This window comes from Mchenga conophoros, linkage group LG17 (genome assembly GCF_057382185.1).
Source record: "Mchenga conophoros isolate Kocher_MC1m ecotype Shallow Benthic linkage group LG17, M_conophoros_male_GT1.1, whole genome shotgun sequence".
NCBI classification, from domain to species: Eukaryota; Metazoa; Chordata; class Actinopteri; order Cichliformes; family Cichlidae; genus Mchenga; species Mchenga conophoros.
The window spans coordinates 10,124,712-10,135,451 of NC_140542.1; positions in this window are offsets into that span (position 1 = coordinate 10,124,712).

Here is a 10,740-nt window from a genome sequence, read left to right on the forward strand (position 1 = left end):
AAAAAGATTGTGACAAAGACACGTAATGCTGACATTTAGCTTTTAGTCTGACATAAATGTGAAGAAAACACGGAGCAAATGTGTTATCAGATGAAAATATCTGCATTCATGCCTCATAGCCGAGGCCGCGCGTTACCCTTGAGCGTTAGGCGTGATGTTAGCAGGACAGCACACGGCCCAGGTGTCCACACTTCCCTCTAAACGGTGTCCTTCCTCTCATCTGCTATTAAATATCATGTCGGATTTTCCTGCATGCTAATCACAGATGTGACATTGCTATGGAAGAAGAAGATTGGTCGATTTTTTTCCTTCATTCCCCTGTATGCAAAGGTGGGACCTTTTAGCGTAAAATTAAGCCTCTCTCCCTCCCTTACATCCCTTTAATTGGCTAAAATGACAGCCTTTCATCAACACCACCTTAAAAACGCTCGGCACCGCCGCTGTTTCTTACACTGCCTGTATTTTTCTTTCGCCTCCCTCCTTTTCACCCTGTCTCCTTCTTCTTCTTCTTCTTTTCCCTCCCCTTTATTCAATCAAATCATGGTCAGTGTGGATCTCCTCTGAGGCCACACTGCAGCCAATTCTTTGTGTTCCAGCATTAAGAAATTAGGATGGAGACTTCAGCCCAGGGAGGCAGAAAGAGAGGTCTCATTAGTCCGCAGATCACAAAGAGGAAGATTATCAGCCTGCACACAACAGTTAGAGATTTAAATGACATTAAAGGACATTAAACGGGAGCGGCTGTCATTTTGAAATGATACCTCTATCTGAGGAAAATGACAAAATCCAGCTGAGGAGCTTTGACCTTTTAAATATTACAGTGCTGTAATGTAAGACCAACACCACAGAAGAAGCAGCTGCCATCAGTATTTAAAGGAAAATATAAAATAAGAGTCTTTTTTTGTTAACTGCTGCAGTATTAATCAGCCAAATAATAAATATAGCAGAGTCACATCTGTATCTATAAATTCCACATTTATTTTATCTCAAAAAAGAAGACAAAAGAAATTATTTTATCAAACACAATATATTTTTTATACGTTTTAGTCTCTCACAAAGCAACCGACCTCAGAAGATAACTCAAACTCAGTGCTTCTGTACGTCGTGCACCAAAACACAAATTCAAATCGAGACATCGAGCCAGCACTGAAAGCCAACACGGCGCTCCTTACTATCTACGTGCAATTTCTAATGAATACATTTTTTTCCCTCTCCCCATCTACCTCTTTCTTTCTCTCTTTTTCTGTCGCTGCCTGTTTTAGGCCACAATCATTTGTCATTTCAGGCGCCCCCCTCCATTTTTTTTTTTTTTATACATTTTGCTGTAGAAAAATGCACTATTATCCAAGCTGTCTATCTTTTCTCCTTTCTTAAGTGTCTGCACCAAACAGACCAGCAGGGGATTCCCACACACACACAAAAACACATTAAAGCCAAGCCGAAACACACACATATCTACAGCTGAAAGCCACAACGGCAGATCGGTGGAGGGCTGCACACACCGGCGCCAAACTGACGCTTCTTCAAAAAATATGATTTCGCTTGAGCAGCGACGTGCTGATGTTGATTTATTGTGCGAGGCCATGAATACCTGTGTTAATTCCTTATAAAACAGTGCATTGTGAGGACAAATGAGGGCGGGATAATAGAGTGCGATTAATCACATTACAGAGACATGGCCTCACACACACACACACACACACACACACACACACACACACACACAGGTTATAATCCAGAGTCATAACTGTCAACAGCAAAGTGATTCACACTGAGTTACAGGACTGACTGGCTTCAAAAGGCCAAACTGTAATGAAATAAAACCTGAATAAGTGAGGAAATGAAACGTGGCAGGGGTTCTGTTTTCTGACATATCGCTTCACCAGTTTTATTTATTAAAGCCCCATGAAATACATCAATTATCCATATTATATATACTCTTAAATGTATCCATTTTTTTTAGCTGAGGTGAAATAAAAATGGATTTAGCCATCACACATTTGGTATAAATACATGTTTATATTAAATATTTATGTTCTGAGATTACCACGTAATAGGATGCCTAAAAGCACAGCACTATTTTCTTTGTTTTTCCATGCTATAAATAAAAATCTAATACTAATCCGAGTGGGAAAACTACTCAGATATATTTAGCAAAGAAAGCAGAGAAATAAAAATTTTAAAAAATGAATAAAATAATATATTGAGCTTTGTCTCAATTTTGGCTTATACTCTTAATTTTTACTTTTTTTGTCTGATTTTATTTTATGTTTTGTTAATGTGGTCCACATCCCAGCAGGGCTCGCGGCTCACAAGCATCCCACCACAGCACTGCACAGCAGAGCAGAGCAGAGCAGAGCAGAGAGATGGCTCAAGCCTAGTGCTGTGATGCCATCTATTGGAGCCCCAGCTGCCTCTTTAACAGGATTAGGCAGAGAGGAGAGACACTTTAAAGCTAAAACCACACTGCTAGAGACACACAGGGGGAAAAAAGCTCCAAAGAATAAAGCTGCTGGGAAGAAAAAGGAGTTATGGACTTTTAATCTGTAAATTTAGGTAAGTAAATATAACTGATGGCATCTTTTGATGGATATTTTAGGTGATCGGGGCTGAGTATGTAAAATCTGTGGCTGACAGTATTTTTACTATTATTCTGCGTACCGTTAGAAAAAAAACATACCGGTGCATTTGTTGAATAAATATCTAAAAATGATGACAGTGGTGGGAGGCTTTAGCTAAAACTTAGAGACAAATAGCAGAAATTTGCACATAATTTTTAGCATATTGTTCACATAGGAATCAAAAGAAATGCACAGCTAGATTCTGGATTACAAATGGCTACAACACCAAGAAAGAAAGCAGCTGCGCATACCCGCGAATACCCGGTACTGATTAAACAACATCACGAGAGGTTAGGATTTACCCACGGTTGAAGGTGTTGAAAATTTTTTGTGCCAAAATGTTTCAAATTGAAAGTAGATTCTGCTCATGGTCTTAATCTGTGGCAAAATATGAGAAATTAAACAATAAAAGGGAAAGAAAGAAAAATAAAAAGATCTTAACTTTCAATTTTGCGGACACTCGCCGCCTTGAAATCTGATAATTTGGTGCCACTGACAACCTTCAGACCTTCATGAGATCCAGTAACTGCCTGCATATAACGGTAAGAGTGAGATTCAAAGCAGCTTTTAAAAAAAGCAGCTGAATTGATGGAGGAACAATTGAACGACACGAGGCCTTCAACACTAAACACTCCTACAAAAACAAAGGATGAAAGTAAATGTATTTTCACATACTGTTCCCTCTGTAGCTCCATTCCTTGTGGAGCCCTGAAATTAAAAAGGACATCATTGCCCAGTACACTCATGGAAGCTCATCTTTTAAAAAATAGGGTGGCAGATTTTAGGCACTGTGTACAATTCCTGCCATTTTATTTACATTACCTGTTCAAATGAAATCTCAGGCATTTGATTTGGGCATTTTTGTGTGACTGCTGCAAATTGCCAGATACCTCTGCTCACAGGATCCCATTTTTGGCTATAAGACCTCTCGGTCGTATGAGTGTGATTAAGTTCCTCTGTGGGCTGGAGATAATGAAAACGATCCTCTTGTTCTCCCTCTCTCCATATCTTTCCTCCGCTGTGTCCCTCTTGTTCCCTCATCTCTTTATTCCCTTTGGTTTTACTGCAGGGGGCACTGATAGCACACTGCTGACAGACACACAAACAAACTAAATCTGCTTACATTAAATCAGCCCCAAAGAACCAAGCTATAGATGCTAGATGTATCACAGGAGTAAGCACAGGAATACAAAGAAGCGTCTCGCAGATGTGGCCGTGAAAGCTCCACCTGTCTCCATCATCTCTCTATCTACACAGCAGCTGCTCCAGCACCTCCTAATGCAAACACCTCACAGAAAGACAACTGGTCTCTTAATAACTTTGTCTTAATTCATGAATCCTGAAAAGAATGTGCAGTTAACATTGAGAAATAGAAAACTGTTCTTTGAATCTGCTTCTTGTGATTAAAAAGCACAACATGAAAGAAGATCAGTGAAGGTGAAAGACACGTAGAAGGTTTGATGTTGACTTTGCATAAAAAGAGCACTGACGCCATGAAAATGCGAGAAACAAAGCTGTGCCACTGTCTTCCTGATCTCATTAGGCTTTATTTTAAATGGTGTTAACTTGACCTGCATTTCAAAGTAAGCCGCTCATATGATATTGCCTTTTCAGACTGTGTGTCTCTATGAAAGTATGCCAATATGAAGTGCACAGTGCTAGCATCCGCACTCAGTAAAAAAAAAGAAAATAGATTCACTGAAGGACCGAAAATATGATCTTCAGGTCACAAAACAGCTGTAATTTTATGTGTGTGTGTGTATGTGTGTGCGTGTGTGTGTGTCTGTCTGTCTGTCTGTCTGTCTGTTTAACAGGACAGAGACTGCCAATGTTTTCATATCACCTGCAGTATCTTTGGATGAGTAACCCATTAATGACTAGGATGCAAACTTTTGTAAACCAATCTAGAAATCAGTGATGTTCTGGATCCACTCATGTATAGCAACTTTCAGCTGCTCCCTTATTCACAAGGGATGACCAACAGCAGATAGCTTGCCACATTTGCTCTTCCCAACACGACTCGCGGGACTTAACCGGAGATCGTACACCAAATGACTGTTAGGTGACTGCAAACCACTGCACTGATTTCCATTATACACGAGCTTTTGAAATGCTACTAATTTCTGTTTTACTGAGCAGCCTCCAAATCATTCATCCCACATCTGCTGTTGACTCGAACAAAATTCAGCTGCAGACATAAATTTGGGTGAGTTACGTAGCAGCGATGTGTGTTGAACGTGACATGAATATGTATCTTTTTTTAAATAAACATTTAGATGTTAGTAATCGCTGTATGTACGACGATGTTCATGCAAAGTTTCAATCAGACAGGTAGACACCCGTATATGCATACATATATGATATACTACACAAAGAAATATACACCGAAACTTATGAACTTTAACTGTTTCTTGAAATGTACGCCTCAGCAGTCAGCAGATAAACCACCAAGTCAGCAGTCATTTCAGATACAAGTACATGGCTATGGTCTGTGGTTTTAGTTAGTTGCTAGACATTTGCTAGGAAATGTGATGACGTCATAATATAGGATTCAAGGTTTTGTGCATATAAAGGAGATGCTATCATCATAGAATAAAAATCATATTGTGCCTGAGGAGGTGACAAATAAACAAACAAAGATCATGTGTTGCAAAGATCATGCGTAATATTTTGGGTCACACAGAACTCTTCAATTGTATTCTGTATGTTGTTTTTACCTTTGAAGATTTTTCTTTTTATCTATGTGTGCATCCAGTGGTTTCAAACTAAGACTAAGTGATTCAGTATTCCACCTGTCCTGCTTGGTTTAAATTGAACACAACTACCATGATCTCTAGTTGCGAAATTAAAGGCCTCTACAGTACATCTATTTATGTATCTGCTCCAGTGGGAAGTAATCATGTCAATCTGTGTGTGTGTACATGCTTTTGTTTTATTTTGGAGGTTTTTTGTTGTTTTGGTTTGGGGTTTTTTTGCAACACTTGCCTGTGGCATCCAGCTCAAGGCTAAGTACTGAATAGCACACATGAGGCTTCGTCGCCAAACCCCACAGCTAGCCAATAGAAACGCAACTCTGCCGACCTTGTCTGCAAGGCCCCTTCAAAAACTTCCCCATTCCTGGTGAGTGTGCTTCACTGAAAGAACCTGCTACATGGGCAACATCATTTTCAAAGCTCATAAAAAGAGAAATATTGCTTTCTATTTTGTGGTGGATTTAGCAAATGAGTCTCACAGTGGTGAAAAAAAAATACATCATGTTTCTGCAGAGATATCGAACTGAAATTATTTTAAAACATACTGCTAATAGATGCCACAGAGAATGTTCCAAATGATTCAATTCATTTTTTACACGATCAGTGACAGGTTGAGAATAAAAGGTGGTAATTTCTACAAATCCACAACTAAAATGTGGTTTACCTCAAAAGTTGCATTTTATGAGAAGATCCAAAACTCACATACTCACTGTTTTAAACTAATATGTCATCACTGAGCTACAGCACATTTCTAAGGAAGAATAATCAGAAGTTACAAAATTGATTCTATTTATCAGACTAATTGTCTCTAACAAGGCATAGAAAATGGTTTACACCTCATATATATATATATATATTATAGTTAATTTGAATATTTGCCTCTTGTGATGCTAGATGCTGATATACAGTACTGATGATATTACAGTGTGAAATTTTAAAGTGATGCAGTGCTGCTCATTGTCCAGTGGAATTCAATATTCAAGCTTCAGGGAGTATAAGAGAAAGACTGACTGCAGCATCGTTACTGAAAAACAGACAAATTGCGAACTTTATGCTTGTGTGTTCCCGGTGAACATACTGATATTTATAAGCAGAGATGCGCAGTAAAGCGTTACACGTAACGCATTACTGTGATCTGACTGCCTTTTGTAAGTAACGAGTAATGTATGGGATTACTATTGCAAAAAAAGTAATTAGATAACTGTTACTTTCCTGTAAGCATGTTGCGTTACTGTGTTACTAAACCGTTGTGATTTTGTGTAGATCACCAATGGATAATATGGAGTCTGGGAGAAAGTACTAACATGCAGCATTTAAAGGGTGAAAGTCCTCTCAAGTTTTATTCTGTAAAAAGTGACTAAAACATGCTGTACACTCTGCGTGGGAAGAACACTTCTTTTTACAGCTAAAAATTAAACTTCAAATTCGAGCAACTAGCAAGCCGCCACAAATTCACAGAGAAAACCTTGGATCTAAGTAACTAAGTAACTAATTACTTTTGAAAATAAGTAATCAGTAAAGTAATGGGATTACTTTTTGGAGACATAATGAATAATCTGTAACTAATTACTTTTTTTAAAGTAACTTGACCAACACTGTTTATAAGCCAATTTCTGATTGTAGAAAGCTCTGGAAACAGCTGAGTATGTCACATTTAACCTACCAAAAGTTTGTTTTTTTAAATACATTTCTTTATTTTTGGTTAATCGCTTACATCGCCACACTTTTCAGGTTTTTATGTGAGTGACACTAAAAGATTATGCAATAGCATCACTTAAACTGGACTGCTTCTAGAATTACCAGCTATCTCTGTTTCAACTTTTAGATGTTTTCTCTTGTTTATTTGAATATGTTTAGGTTATCAGTTTTATACTGTGCTTAATCTTGTTTTTTTTTTTGTTTTTTTTAACGAACAAATATTTTAAATAATCTCTCAGAAATGTGTTTAAAACTGAAAAACTGTTGAACTCACTCATTGGTTTGGCCTCTACCATTCGAGTTACGTATGTTGTTTTATTGCTCACTTGGGTTTACTTAGTATGTCAGTATCATAAAAGTATAGTATGATACAGATCACAGCTGGAACTGATATTTTTAAGACCTCATTTTCGTTTCCAGTTGTCTAACTCTAGATCCCAAGCCAGTGTTTGAAACGCACTTGTGTACTGTATGAAGGTGACGGCTGTTGGACTGCAAGGCCACTGGGTCTATCTGATAATTGACTGTCAAATAAAGGGCTGTTCCTCTCTGGAGTCCTCTCTGACACCCACATCAATCTGTCTTCACTTAGAGAAGGCCTAGCCCAGCCCTTCACCCCCCATCTGCGCTCCCTTCAAACTACCCCATTCACCACTTCATCCCCTGCACCCCTCCTCCTTCCCTCTACACCCAATTATCTATCCATCTATCCATCTATCTATTGGCCCTGACCATTTATCCTTCAGCTTCTCTCCCTCCTTTGCTCTATCCCATCAACAGCACTTCTCTTGACATGCTAACAGCTGTTTGACAGTAATGGCTCTAAAAGCAGAGCAGGGTGCCAGTCGATGTGTGCACGGCTTGGTCTGCCTTTGTGTGTGTGCATGACATATCTGAGAGGCCTTGAGGCCTCAAGAGGCTTGCGCACACTGCCATCAACAGCAGCGATTGGCATATACGCACATCCAGAAGCCTGTATGCTCACAAATACAGGTTCCAATCAATAATAGGTGTAGAGGTCTATTAAACCTCAGGGCTGACATTCCAAGTACTAGTTCATACCTGAAATGATGAAGTATATAATCTAATATCAAAAGTAGACAAAACTGCACCATCAACATGTTTTGCGAGCGTGTGAGCGTGTGCATGTATGCTAACCTCCAGTCATTTGTCCTCCTGGGTTTCCCCCCTCCCCCTGGGTTTTTTATTGTGATGCTGTCAGCTTGCTGTTTGATGAATGGCAGGCAATTACACAAGGCCACATCTTCTGGCTCATAATCGGCACCATTAGTTATAGATCCACACTCAGACACAAACACCAGCACACGCTGCTGCTTATCCACCGGGCATCTTTAAAGGCAGCACACACACAGAGCCATGTCTTTGTTGACACCTTCTATTTTCAGCATTCATTCTCACTCTGTGCATGATTTAGTTTGGTGACACCACTTTCCCTCCAAGATGAGAAAAGTATTAAGTACAAATTTTTCTGTTTCTATAGCTGGTGTCCATCAAATATTTGGTGCATTACTTAAAGTAGCCACACAGAGAAAAAATAGTTAAAAAGAAAAAAGAAAATTACATATATAAAGATCTACTTTTGCTCTTTGCGCTACTTTTAATAATATCGAATAAAGTCTATGCCTCCTCTGAGCTGTGTAAAAAATTAGATATGTACGTGTGTGTCCATAAAAACTGAATTTTGTATTTCTGATAACATCCCTCTAAGATGATACAGGAAACAAGATTATGATATGAAAAAAGAATCACTAACAGTTGTTTAATACAAGGGAGACAAAACACCAGCATCAGCAAGCTCATATAATCTGAATTTATTCAAACACAGAGATGTGAACATTGGAGAGTCCACTCACGGCAATTTCTCAGAACATTACATCCTGTTTTACAATTTCCTGCTAAAAATAATAATTAAGAAAACAGTCACAAAATTTTAATTAAAAAACTAGCCAAGGATATGTATACATTATTTTTTACAAAAACATATATTTTTCACAGTGTCCACACATTTGGTAAAAAGAAGGAATATTCATTCTTTCTTACTCTTGATTTCTGTTTGAGTTTTTGTGATGTAACTTTGTGCAATAGTAAGATATGATGCTTCACAGCTAAACATATTAACCAAAGTATCCATTGTGTAGCATTAGTTAATCCATTTTTGCAATATTAAAATGCAAAAATTGAGCATAGTGAAATATTTGTTTATTTATTATTTATGTTTATTATTGTGTATTTGTTGAGGTTTTAGCCTCAATTCAATTGTGTCACATACAAGCAACAAAATTACTTAAAGAATTAGCCCATTTTTGTTTTTGTAAAATCTTATGAAATGCATAAGATGAACAGTTTAACGTAATATTTCTATGTAAACTTACCAGCTTCATTATATAAGAATTACTTGTAGAAAGTGTTGGTGTAAAGTCAGTAACAGCTACCAAGCATCTCTGCTCATAATGTTATTCCTGTTAACATTTTCTTTATTATTGATTATTTCTCTATTATTTTAGCCTTTTTTAATTTGAAAAACTCCCTTCATCATCTTTATGGTCTTCACCTGTATCTTGTTTCCAAAACTCGACTTCCCTGATTACCCTTTGTGTTTTCCATACTCCCTGTTCTTTCGAATGTGCTTGAGAAGGTTGTGGCAGCACAGTTAATTGATTACTTAGAGACTAACCAACTGCTTCATCCAATGCAGTTTGGTTTTAGACCAAAATTTTCCACAGAAGTGGCAAATTGCTATTTTGTTGAAAATATTAAGTGTAATTTAGATAATGGTAATGTTGTGGGTGCAGTGTTCCTTGACCTAAAAAAGGCTTTTGACACAGTCAGCCATGACATACTTCTTTCCAAGTTGATAAAATTTGACTTTTCAAAGCAAGCAGTTGATTGGTTTGAGTCCTGTCTTCACAAAAGAGAGCAGTGTGTGAGGGTTGATAAAGAAAAGTGATCCATGTTGGAAAACAGAATCGGTATTCCCCAAGGATCTGTTCTTGGCCCATTGCTGTTTAGTTTGTTTATAGATGATTTGCCTGCCAGTTGTCCAAAAGCTAGCTGCCAGCTTTATGCAGATGATGCAGTTATACACATACCAACTAAGTCACCTGGCGAAGCAGCAGACACCTTAACGGTACATCTAAATGATGTCCAACAATGGCTGAAACATAATCATCTTGTATTGAATTAAAAAAAACAGTTTCTATGTGTTTTTCTATTAGGAAACGAAGTTTATCTGATGGTTTTAAAATCAAGTTAAGGAACAAAGAAATAAAGGAGGTCAAAGATTTTGAGTTTTTTGGAATAATTTTAGATTCACATCTTAAATTTGACAAGCATGTAAAGAAGATTTCTAAGACGGTCAAGGCTAATCTGAATTGTTTTAAGTTAATTCGGCACTATATACCCACTTCAGCAGCTCAGATATTTATGCATTCTATGATATTCTCTCATTTTTCATATTGTATGATAGTTTGGACCCGAGCAGCACCATCAACAATTCAGCCTGTGGTCCTTATATAACCAATCTTTAAAAATAATGGATAAAAAATCTGTTCGGTGGCACCACTGTCACATTTTGAAGAAATATAATCTACTTAGTTTTAAGAGTTTTAATCATTTGTGTTTTCTTAAATTAGTCTTTAAATGTATAA